At 38.0% G+C, this 11,698-nt stretch overlaps 1 long non-coding RNA gene across 1 annotated transcript; it reads left to right on the plus strand.

Annotated features, from left to right (window-relative positions):
• The first annotated feature begins 10,824 nt into the window (after positions 1–10,824).
• Positions 10,825–11,330, plus strand: LOC120121787. Its single transcript, XR_005516019.1, has 3 exons — positions 10,825–10,894; positions 11,001–11,119; positions 11,229–11,330. It is a non-coding gene; the product is annotated as an uncharacterized LOC120121787 (long non-coding RNA).
• The last annotated feature ends 368 nt before the right edge of the window (positions 11,331–11,698 follow it).

The following is an 11,698-nucleotide window of genomic DNA, read 5'->3' on the forward strand; positions in this document are numbered from 1 at the left end:
GTCATGAAAATATTCGTTCCAACAACCCACAAATTAATAGAAAAATAGCAGCAAAAGTGAAGTGAGAAGAAGCCTTCAACGCGCCACCGGAGGTCTCCTCTCGGCCACCACGAACCACCTAGCTCGCTAGCTCCTTCCGGCGCCTAGCTTGCCACTCCTTGGAGCTTTATCAATTAAGGAATATCCCAAGGAAGAAGAAAGGAAAAGAGAAAATAAAAATGTGATTTTTTCTGCTCTATGCGTGTGCTCTATGTCCTCTCTTTTTCTTCTCTCCCATGAGGTGTCATATATAATAAAAATATCTAGGAGTAATGATGAGGTTGTTGGGTGCAAAATACCCCTCATACCCCTAGAATCACATGTTGTGCATGAACCTTATCCTCCAAGTGGCAGTGGTCCTTTGGCAGCTCTGGCAGGCGGTTACAGCAGTCCTTCACGTACAGAGACAGCTGTCCAGTGCCAGCTATCCTTATGCAGAAATATCTTTTTGTCTTTTTCTGCGCCAGAAATGTCAAGGCATTTCAATCTGCTTTAGCAACGTGTGATGCCGCGACATTACTTCCCAAAGAATCCTTTTTCTTGTTATTCCCTGCACACACCATAGACAAACTGCACCTTTCCCTCAAACAACACCATTAAGAAATAACATAGCACAACCACCACAAATACAACTATATGCAACTACATGATCCTAAAATGACTAAAATGAGCTTTTAAACAAACAATAACTTAAGTGAAAAAGGCTTTAAAAGTAGCCTTTTTAGGAAGTTAATAACGCTACTTGCCTTCATTGCAAGTTTTTCAATATTGGCTTGCAACTCTTCTTCTTGTTTCTTGCTCAAGGTGTACCTTTGCCTTAACTCTTTAGCCTCTACCCTTTCGCTCTTCAGTGCCCTAACCCAGGACCTCCTCTCGGACTCAAGTTCTTGATTTCTCTTCTTCTTCTCTACCTCTATTTCTCTAACTCGGCGTTCTCTTTCGGCTCTGACGTCTCTAACTCAATGATCCCTCTCAACCCTAAGCTCTAATCGCCACTGCTCTGAAGTTCTTCCCAGGCCAGCAATTCCCCGGGCTCGACTCATTTTTTGGTAATCGCTCTACAAGCTAGTGAAATTGGCCTCGACTTCATCTTTTCTCTTGCGTATAAGCTCAAATTGTGTATTATAGAACCCCTTATCGATGTCCAACATAAAATTATTTTGTCTAAGAGCCTCACACTCTGCCTCCTTTCTGTCAATTTCTGCTTCGAATTCACTCTTCAGTATCTCCAACTTAGACGGCACATATCTGAGCTGTGTTTCCAAAGGAATCACTTGATCACGATCCGCTAATAGAATGACATCATTGTTCATTGCAGCTCTCCATGCCACATAATCTGGTGTCATCATGACCTCGGCTGCTACCTAATCGGCTCTAAAGGTTGACTTTCATGCGTCTGACATTGCGCGAGCAGTTTTCTTGTAGTGGTTTCCACATTACACAATTTCGGATGTCTTCAAGCCAAATGTAGCCTGGACGAATTGGCGTGCCCCAAATTGTCTTAATATCATTAGTGGAGCATAACCTACTCCACCCCATAACCCTAATAAGGTTACCCAATCAGAATCCCCACATTTGTACAACACATCAACAAAAGCTAACCAGGGGACGCGCCATACTATATCATGCTCCTGTAGATTTCTGAAGAGTGAAACTCAATCCTTCCTGGTGAGATGCTCTGGCCATTCTTTAGTGAGGAAATCTTTCAAAGGTGAATACGCCGTAGAAAACCTACGACTATACTCTCGATTAATCTTCCAGAAGTGGCTGCGTATCCAAACAGTAAGCAACTGGACACACCCGGTGAAGTGGCTATTCTCAGCTCTTCTGCAATTTCTAAGCGCTCTGAATTTCTCGGCCAAAACCGCAGGAACAGGATTCACCTTTCTTTCCAAACGCTCGAATAGATCAACTACAGCGGCTTCCACATGACAAAGGACTTTCGGGAAAATCACCAAACCGTAAATTCCCAAAGCAAACATCTCCATGCTCTTCTCGATATCGTTGTGCTTGACAATGAGTTCTTTAAGACACGACCAAGGGAAGCAATCTGACTCTCCTTTCTTTTGGATTTGGTCACTGACCCATTTCTCACCCATTCCGGTGATCTTTGTGATCTTGCTTTTAAAGGATTGCCCTTTTGCGGCCTTTGAGTATATCCTATCCAACTGTATCGTTTCGAAATGAAATATGGATGTGTACTCTTCTAGCGTGGGAGTCATATCTTCCTTGTTGAAAGTGAAACAACTGTATGCAGGATTCCAAAACTGGATGAGCGCTTTGATTAGGGGTTCATTCACTTTCACGTATAGCAAAAGGGCCACGTCACCATATTTTTGCCAGAAAGCATATTTCACATCAGAATTCCAACCCTCCCAGATTTCACGTAACTCCTGTAGGTCATTTTGCTTCAGGCTGACTGGAGCGACCTCTGGCAGTACCAATACATAATCTTGATTCAGACTATCACCTTTCTTCCTCTGAGTTTCCTCGGACCAAGTCCTCACTTCTGCATTCTTCATTTCCTTGCTATGAAAACTCTTGTCCATTTTACGATCGCCTTCCACTTTGATGGCCACTTCGTAAACCAACACCTTTCTTTATGAATGACAATGCAATGCAACAATTATAAACAAAACACAAATAAAATTATGTTAGTATGAATAGTCAAAGAATGAATAAAAACAAAATATATACATTCTAAACCTTACCCACATGTAATCTACCCAGTCATGCTTTAGTAAATCCTACCCAACATGATTTCTACCCACATGCTTTGTTATTCGCAAGAAAACTTGACCGCATGGTATCTAATTCATATGTATATTCGAAAGATAACCCTAACCACATGATCTCTAGTTTGCATGCTTCTTACAAAAGTAAATTCGAGAAAAAGGTTAAAATGAGTTTCCCCTTTGTGTCTCTTGAAGAACCAGAGACTGAGGTTCAATATAAAACGGGCAGAGTTTTGGTATCACTAACAGGGTCCTCGAATTGTTCTTTGATGGTGCCCCTTGGGCTTGCCAGACCCTCGATTCTCACCCATTATAGGCTTAAAACGAATCAAGTTCAATTCGAGAGGATACATATCCCTATGTCCATGCGAGGAAGCTCAATGATTCACTCGTAAACATAAGTATGTACCCCAGAAGTTACTTGCTAAAGCCCATACGGAGAAAAGTAATTTTTCTCACATAAGCATAGCGTTCACCCCTACCTAACGAGACAGAGCACAGTTAGAAGGCTCTAAATATCGAAGGTTTATAGCAACAGTGAGGGGAAACTCATAATCCTTTTGCCCCGATCCACGAAACACAACAAACTAAAAGTGAAGGTCAGAAAACTGAAACATGTAGATCATACATTAGTACAACTATTTATTCATTAACCAAATCACAAATTAAAATGAAAATAAGAAATTCAAAACAAACGAGGGATCAAAAACCAAATTAAAGCGAACTTATAACTTTCGTTTGCAAAGAGAATTAATTAATCGACTATCGGCCTGACTCTCTAAAAAAAGTCCCAAGCGGAGTCGCCAAGCTGTCGAAACGATTTTTAAAATGGTGGGGAAGCGAGATTTAGAAAACCGCATCATTTTTAATTATTCTCTTTTCAATTGAATTTTTAATTAAAAACAATATGATTTTTAGAAAACCTCTCGTTTCGAAAATTTGGAAATTCATTTACGATAAAAACATATGGTTCGAGGAGTCGCCACCAATCTTTGATTAGGGTGTGATTGGACACCAAAAAACGTTGTCATTTTAAATAAAAATTAATTTTAATTAAAACGACAAATTTACGGTCTACGTTACCAAAATCCAAGTTCGGGAGTCGATTACGTGTGGGGAAGGATTAGCACCCCAACAGCGCCCTAAATCGGTACCTAGTCGATTAATTAATGTCTTTGCAACGAAATTTACAAGTTCGTCTTCAATTTAATTTATGATCCCTCAAAACAACAAAATGCAAATTTGTAACATTAAAAAACAACGAAATAAGTTATATTAAAATTACCAAACCATTAGAAAGATAAAGAACGTTCGATTATTTAAATATATTGAGACCAGATCTTTAGGTCAGTTCTAACGACCTTTTCTCAACAAATTTAAATAGTCGAACATTTCTTTTTCTTTCACTCCCAAATTTTAAAGTGAAGAATACATTTTTGGTGACAATGACGGGATAAACTTGTAATTTAAAACCGTTAAGAATAACTTCCCTGTGAGTTAAGAAAAGCTATTCTGGCAGTTTTAAATTAAAAGGGTATTACCCATAATCCGATTATGTAATCAAGTTGAGTTATGCACGTGGGGCTATCATGCAATCATACAAAGGATGTCATGTGACTAAACATTTATATGAATCTACATATTCTAAAAGCACTTAACATGCACTAAATTAATTAACAAAGATCCATTATTCATACATGAACCATACTTCGGTAAATAAACGAAGAGCATGCCAATTTCACACAACCATATCACGTATTTAATATATGTACTAACACAATGATATATTTTATAAGGGTAACAAAGATTATAACATGCATCCACATAACCCAAGCATTAGTTCACATCCAACAACATTATCAAACATTTAAACCTCGAACACTCAAGCCAAAAAACATGACACTGTACTTAACTTGCCTAACCTACATTGCTACCCTTGTTATATTAACACAAATCGATAATAGTAACCTAAGATAAACTACCCTATGTGCATATTAATTACCATGAAAAAAAAAACAGCATCTTAACATCAAATACTTGTAATATTACTAATGAACATTAGGAACTAAATCAATAATCCATCACTGTAGCTAAAGAGAAAACATATAGCAAAAAAAAATCATGAATATAAACAAACGAAATCAAACATATACGGAAGGGCTTAAACGAATCGATTCAATACTTAAAATATGTTTGTTTTTGCTTACAAAACTCAAAATACTCGTTTGTATTTCCCTTCCCTGGATGCCGCAACTAATAATGGAACCAAATATTGCTCGGACGTATGCCCCCCTTCGTAGATTTCTGTTCGTGAATCCTCTTGCTTGAATGGCCTCCTCTTTAAATTCTCTTTTTTTTCTGAATGGTCGATCCCCCCTGTTCATGACCTCTTCCCTTATTTAAGTGGGAAAATAATTCATCAAGACAAAGCTGGTGGGTCTGGTGCTATTCCAGCCATGATTCTCCAATAAACTGTCCACGTTATCCCTTGAATTGGTGAGTGGTTCCTGTTTTTCAGCTGCCCAACGTGTCCTTATGCTCCAATAACTATTGTGCCATGTTGTGTGAGTTGTTATGATGCATTTCCAGCCTAAATTACTCTCCATTAAGCTGCCCATGATCTGCCATGAAATGCTGAATGGATGGTGAGCTGGATTTGTCTCCTAAGTGCTCCACTCCACCGTGCATTCTGGGACAGATTCGTGAGGTTCATGGGCTGTTATCCTTCAAGTGGTGGAGATAACTCTTCATGGTCTTTGCTGGACATGTTTAGTGTATGGGGATGGTTGAAAACAAAGCTGGATATTGGTTCATTATGGGCGTATGACATGTCTCCACTATGTATGAGTGCATGGGTGAGTCATCAAGCATTGGTGTTTAGAGACAATGCTGGAAATTGATTCCACGTATTGTTCCCCTCTCTTTGTGTGCTGTTTATGTTCAATTTCAGCTGGTTTATACACTCCTTAGTTCTCCCAAGTGCTGATCCAACGTGTCTATTATGCAAGTGAATGGAAAACAAAGGTTTGTTGAAAATTCGTAATTCTCGTATTAATTATCCAGCTTGCACAGTCCTTATTTATCTGAGCATATCTTGAGCTACCGATATCGGATTGATGCGATTAAAAGTGAGTTGGAAAGGTAAGAGATAGAGGATTAAATGTTAAGAAGACTTCCTCATCCAAATATGCTTGTAACGTGTTCAAAATTGGCAATCAATATGGATGACGTACACTGTCCACTGGACTGTTTTGAATGTACCTCAAGAGTCTTCGTATTTCCATCGCTTTGCTTTATCAATTTCTTTTGTTCCAATTTATCTCTTGAATTCCAAACTGAAATAAATATGATTACAATCCAATTCAGCACCTAAAGCTTCTCGATTTCATATTAACCCAAATGCAAGCTTCTACGATTTATCACTTGAATTAGTTCATCATCGAACACAAAATCTCCAAATAAATTCTCGATCATCTTCAAGTGAATTTAAAAAATTGCCCGGACAAAATTAGGGTATTACAACAAGCTCGAGGAGGCGAGATCATTTTCTAATAGAAAACCACATTGAAACTTGTTATGAATATAGAAAACTAAGTATTATTGATTTCATCGTTTTACAAGCAACATCACCTTCCTTTATATACAAGTAAAGGTTTGTATAACAGCTATAACAGAAAGTTGTTATGCTCTTAACTGCAATCTAACTGAATTTGCTAAGCTGGTGCATGCTCCATTGCAATCCATCCAACATGCTCCATGCTTCTTCCACTTTCAACTTCTTTCAATGACACAACACCTAATCGTTGTCTAAACATATGAAAATAGTCTTTTGACAACGCCTTAGTGAAGCCATCAACTATCTGATGCGAAGAAGGTACATAGTTAACCTTCAACCTGTTTGCTGCCACCTTTCCTCTAACAAAATGCACATCCAACTCCACATGTTTAGTTTTTGAATGGTAAATCGGATTGACACTCATAGATATGGCACTGGAATTATCACTCCAGATGACAGGAGTACCTTGTAGCTTAACTCCCATACTATCAAGTAATGCACCTACCCAAGTGGCATCAGAAGACGCATCAGCCAAGCTCCTATACTCGGCTTCTGTTATGGACCTGGAAACAATTTTTTGCTTCTTGGAGTTCCATGTGACTAGATTACCAGCAAGATACAGGCAATTACCTGAGATTGATCGTCGATCATCCATATTATTTGCCCAATCATCATCTGCAAAAGAAACAAGTTAAAAAGGCGTGTCATTTCGAGACATAACCAGCCCATAATCCAGAGTTCCATTCAAGTATCTGAGAACACGTTTCACAGCAGACAAATGCTACTCACATGGTGTATGCATGAACTGTGCCAATTTATTGACACTATATGCAATGTCTGGTCTTGTGTGACATGCATATGGTAATGAACCAACAAGACTCCTATTTTTAGGTGTGGGCATTGGCGAGGCACTGTTCATCTGTGATTTGTCCAACAACTCCATAATGTACTTCCTTTCACTTAGAAATATGTTATCACCCATTATTTGACCTCAATTCCGAGAAAGAAACTAAGTTGCCCCAAGTCTTTAAGAGAAAATTTCTCACCAAGTAAGCTAACCACTTTTTCCACTTTACAAATCATACTTCTTGTAACAATTATGTCATCCACATATACTAGAACATACTTACATATTCTTCCTTTCTCATTACAAATAATGAACAATCAGTAAGTGATGCTTCAAAACCAATGTGTAGCAAGTGTTCCTTCAACTTGACATAACAGTTGCGAGGAGCTTGTCTTAGGCCATACAAAGCTTGATTTAGTTTGCACACTAAAAGAGTTTCATCTGAATCAACTTCTTCAAACCCTTGAGGCTGCTGCATATAAACATTTTCATGCAAATCACCATTTAAAAAAGCATTGTTTATGTCCACCTGTCTCAAGCACCACCCCTTTTGAACAGCTACAGCAAGAATCACATTAATTATGGAGGACTTAGCTACAAGACTAAAGGTGTCTTGAAAATCTTGCCCAGGAATTTGGGAAAAATCCTTAGCCACTAATATGGCTCTCTCTTGCTTCGAGTTATCATGTGATGACTAGATACAACCTTGGAGCTTGAAGCAGTATCTAAGTCTGGCTGAATGACATGTGTCATCTCTTGCTGCTCAACCACAACACCATTTTAAGTTGTTACATGTTGACCAGAACCAATACCTTCAACATCATTTTCAGTTGTGTCATGTTGACTCGAATCAATATATTCCTCTTCAGCAGACTGATTCATCAATCCAGAATCAAGATCTTTAACTGGACTACTTACAGGTAGTTGAGCATTAATCTATGAACTCTGACTTGTATTCATGCAATCATCAGCCCAATCATATACTCTATGAGCTCCATTAATGACTGTCAGCTTTCGAGAAGACATTTGATCTATGTCAACCGTTTTTTCACTACCTCCTGCAAAAGGAAAACAACTTTCATCAAATATCACATGCCTTGATATATATATTTTTTCACTTGGTTCCAAGCATTGATAGCCCTTATGATAAGCATTATAACTAAGGAACGTGCATGGTTGAGACATAAAGTCCAACTTATGTTGCTGAAAATCTCGAAGATGTGGAAAACATCTGCACCAAAAAACACGCATGAAACTGTAATCATGTTGTTTGTTGTAAAGTTCTTCAAAAGGTGATTTTCCATGTAGGACCTTAGTGGGAAGTCGATTTATAAGATACACAGTTGTGCTTATAGCATAGGACCAGAAACACAATGGTAATGATGTATGTGCCATTAAAACTAACGCTGACTCAATAATATGTTGGTGCTTACGCTTAACAACACCGTTTTGTTCTGAGGTATGAGGGCATGTCAACCGATGATGAACACCCATATTAGTCAGCATCACTGATAATGGTTTGTATTCTCTACCCCAGCCAGTTTTTAGTTCCTTGATTTCAGCCTCAAACTGAGTTTTAATAAATGCATGAAATAACTAAAATGCCTGCAGTGTTTGATCTTTAGTCTTAAGAAAATACACCCATCAGTGCCTTGTACAGACATCCAAAAATGAAACATAATATATGAATCCATTGGAGATTATGTGTGAAGGTCCCCACAAGTAAAAAAAACATGAGCTGAAAGGGTTTATCATACATTGTGGTGGACTCATGAAATGGTATTTTGTGGCTTTTCCACATTTGACAAGCTACACAAACATTTGTACTTTCTTTACTAAACGAGGAGGCAACATCAACTCCAATTTCTTTACATATTTGCATCAATGGAATATGAGTAGGATACCCAAGCCTTTGATGCCACAAGTCATACATGTCTATGCTAGTTGCTACATTCGCTACTATAGAACTTGAATCCTTATTACAATGTGTATGATCAACAACAAACTGATACATCCCAATAGTCTCTCATCCTTGCAACAACACCTCTTTAGTCTTCTCATCTTTCACAAAGCAATGATTGGCATGAAACTCAAAAAATACCCCGTTCTCTCTAGCAAACTTAGAGACAGACAACAGGTTTTTAGTAACACCAGGAACATGCAGCAGATTATTAATGAAAAGAGCTTGAGACTTGGTTTGAAGGAGAGATGAACCAGTCTTAGATATATCAAGACTTTGTCCATTACCCACAATTAATTTACCTTTCTAGAATAATCAGATCCATTGTTCACCTTGGAACCATCTCGAGTGACATGGTGAGTCGCTCCTGAGTCAATAACCCATTTATGTGAGCTGAAAGATGAAGCAGTGCAGGTATATCATTCATTTTCCAAACCTGCTACTTGAGCATTAAAAGACTCATGTTTATCTGCCAAAACTCCAGAAAATGAGTGGTCAAATCGATGCCAACACCGATCCACCGAGTGACCAATTTTTCCACACAACTGACAATGCACCCTTGATCTTCCACGACCTCTAGTACCAGTTCTACCACGCGAATACTTTTGTGGATTTCTTTCACTTCCAGAGTATTGTTGATCAGTAGATCTATCAGAATACTTCCTTTGAATGTTGTTCTGAACATGCATAACATTGGCACTAAGAAGCGGTTGACATTGAACTTGAAAGCTTTTAAGCTGGGCTTCTACATCAATTAATATTGATTGTACTCCATCCAATGTAAAGGCATCTTTGCTTACTGTACTAAAAGCAACAAAGGGTTAGAACTTAAATGGAAGTTCATTCAAGATCGTGGAAATCTGATCAATGTCAGATATAACACTGCCACAAGCTGCTAATGCATCGCAAACTTTTTTGATCGAGGTGAGATACAAACGCAAGCTCTCATCTCCTTTCTTGATTGATTGTTATTTACAATGTAAACTCATTATACTAGTAGTAGAGCGATTGGAAAAGAACTTGAGGACTGTGGTCCATACCTCAACAGCAGTTTCAGTACCAACAAATTGTGGAAGGAGATGATCGTTGATGGTAGACAGGAGCCAAGAAGCCAGGGCACTATCTTGTGCCACAAACACATCATATTCTTCATTGATTACAAGATTGCCATCAGCATCAAGAATTTTCTCAGGTGGAGACCTAAGATCACCAGTGAGTAATCTTTTAAGTCGGTGACTCCGAACAGTTAAAAGAACATGCTGCTTCCATCGAAGGAAATTCACTCATCAAGCATGATGTTTATGCGTTTATTAGTAAACATCTTGCCAGGCCTCAATGAATCTGAAAAACCAAGAATATTTCCAGAACCGCCAAACGCCATGACATCGGCTCTTGCAAGATTGCTTCAAGAATGCTGCCAAGTAGCAACACACAACAGAAGAAACGAAACTTATCCCAGAACCAACTTATGCGTCTGATACCATAATAGAAAATGACATTGAAGCTTAATATGAATATAGAAAACTGAGTATTATTGATTTCATCGTTTTACAAGCAACACCACCTTCCTTTATATACAAGTAAAGGTTTGTATAACAACTATAACAGAAAGCTGTTATGCTCTTAACTGCAATCTAACTGAATTTGCTAAGCTGGTGCATGCTCACGTTGCAATCCATCCAACATTTTCTAGGAAAGTGTTGGAGAAAATTGCGTTGAAAGATACTAGCTTTGGTTGTACTGGGCTGAAGAAAATGGTAATCGAATCCGCCCCGCATCATATTAAAAACTATATATAGAAAGAGAATTAGTGGTATATTAATGTAACTAAAATTGATTTCCTTGTTTGTGATTGTGTAACAGATGGAGCATGAACTGAGATTTCCATGGATCGCTCGACTGGATCGTCTGGACCATAGAGCATGGATCGAGGACAGCAATAATACCAACATTTTGTGGGTAGGCAAGACCTCCTCCCACAGGTATATATATATAATATCAGCTTAACTTGACATTACTGAAATGATTAAAAATTTTAAAGAAATGCATCGTCAAGGTCAAATAATTAAACATCAAACCTTTTGGAAGCAGATTGTCAACCCTGTTAAATAAGAAGCTGTTGCAACTTGCTGTGGCGGAGTATGAGTTTCGACAGTCAACATACAGGAATGAGTTGGAGGAAGTTACACGGTGCATGTTCTTTTATATCATCGTCATCATCAGATCAGAATATGTTCTTTTATATCATCGTCGTCATCAGATCAGAATAAAAGATTTAGTATTTAATCTTAATTTTATGGAGAAAAAAAAAACTAACCAGCCAAATAACTCCGTATATATATTATTTCATGTCATGATTGTTTCATTTTACTTGTTCTGCAATGACTGCTACTTAGGTATCGAATGGTATTTATGAATGTTAATCGTATGTGAGATTGCTTATGTCATGTTTTGATATTTATTTATTTATAATCTACGTGCATATATAATCCTTAAAAGTTGGTGCAGTATTTACATAAGTTAAAGTGTGCATGCCTTTTTTATTTAATAAATATATATAA

The sequence above is a fragment of the Hibiscus syriacus genome, unplaced genomic scaffold (genome assembly GCF_006381635.1).
Source record: "Hibiscus syriacus cultivar Baekdansim isolate YM2019G1 unplaced genomic scaffold, ASM638163v2 tig00110383_pilon, whole genome shotgun sequence".
Classification (NCBI taxonomy): Eukaryota; Viridiplantae; Streptophyta; class Magnoliopsida; order Malvales; family Malvaceae; genus Hibiscus; species Hibiscus syriacus.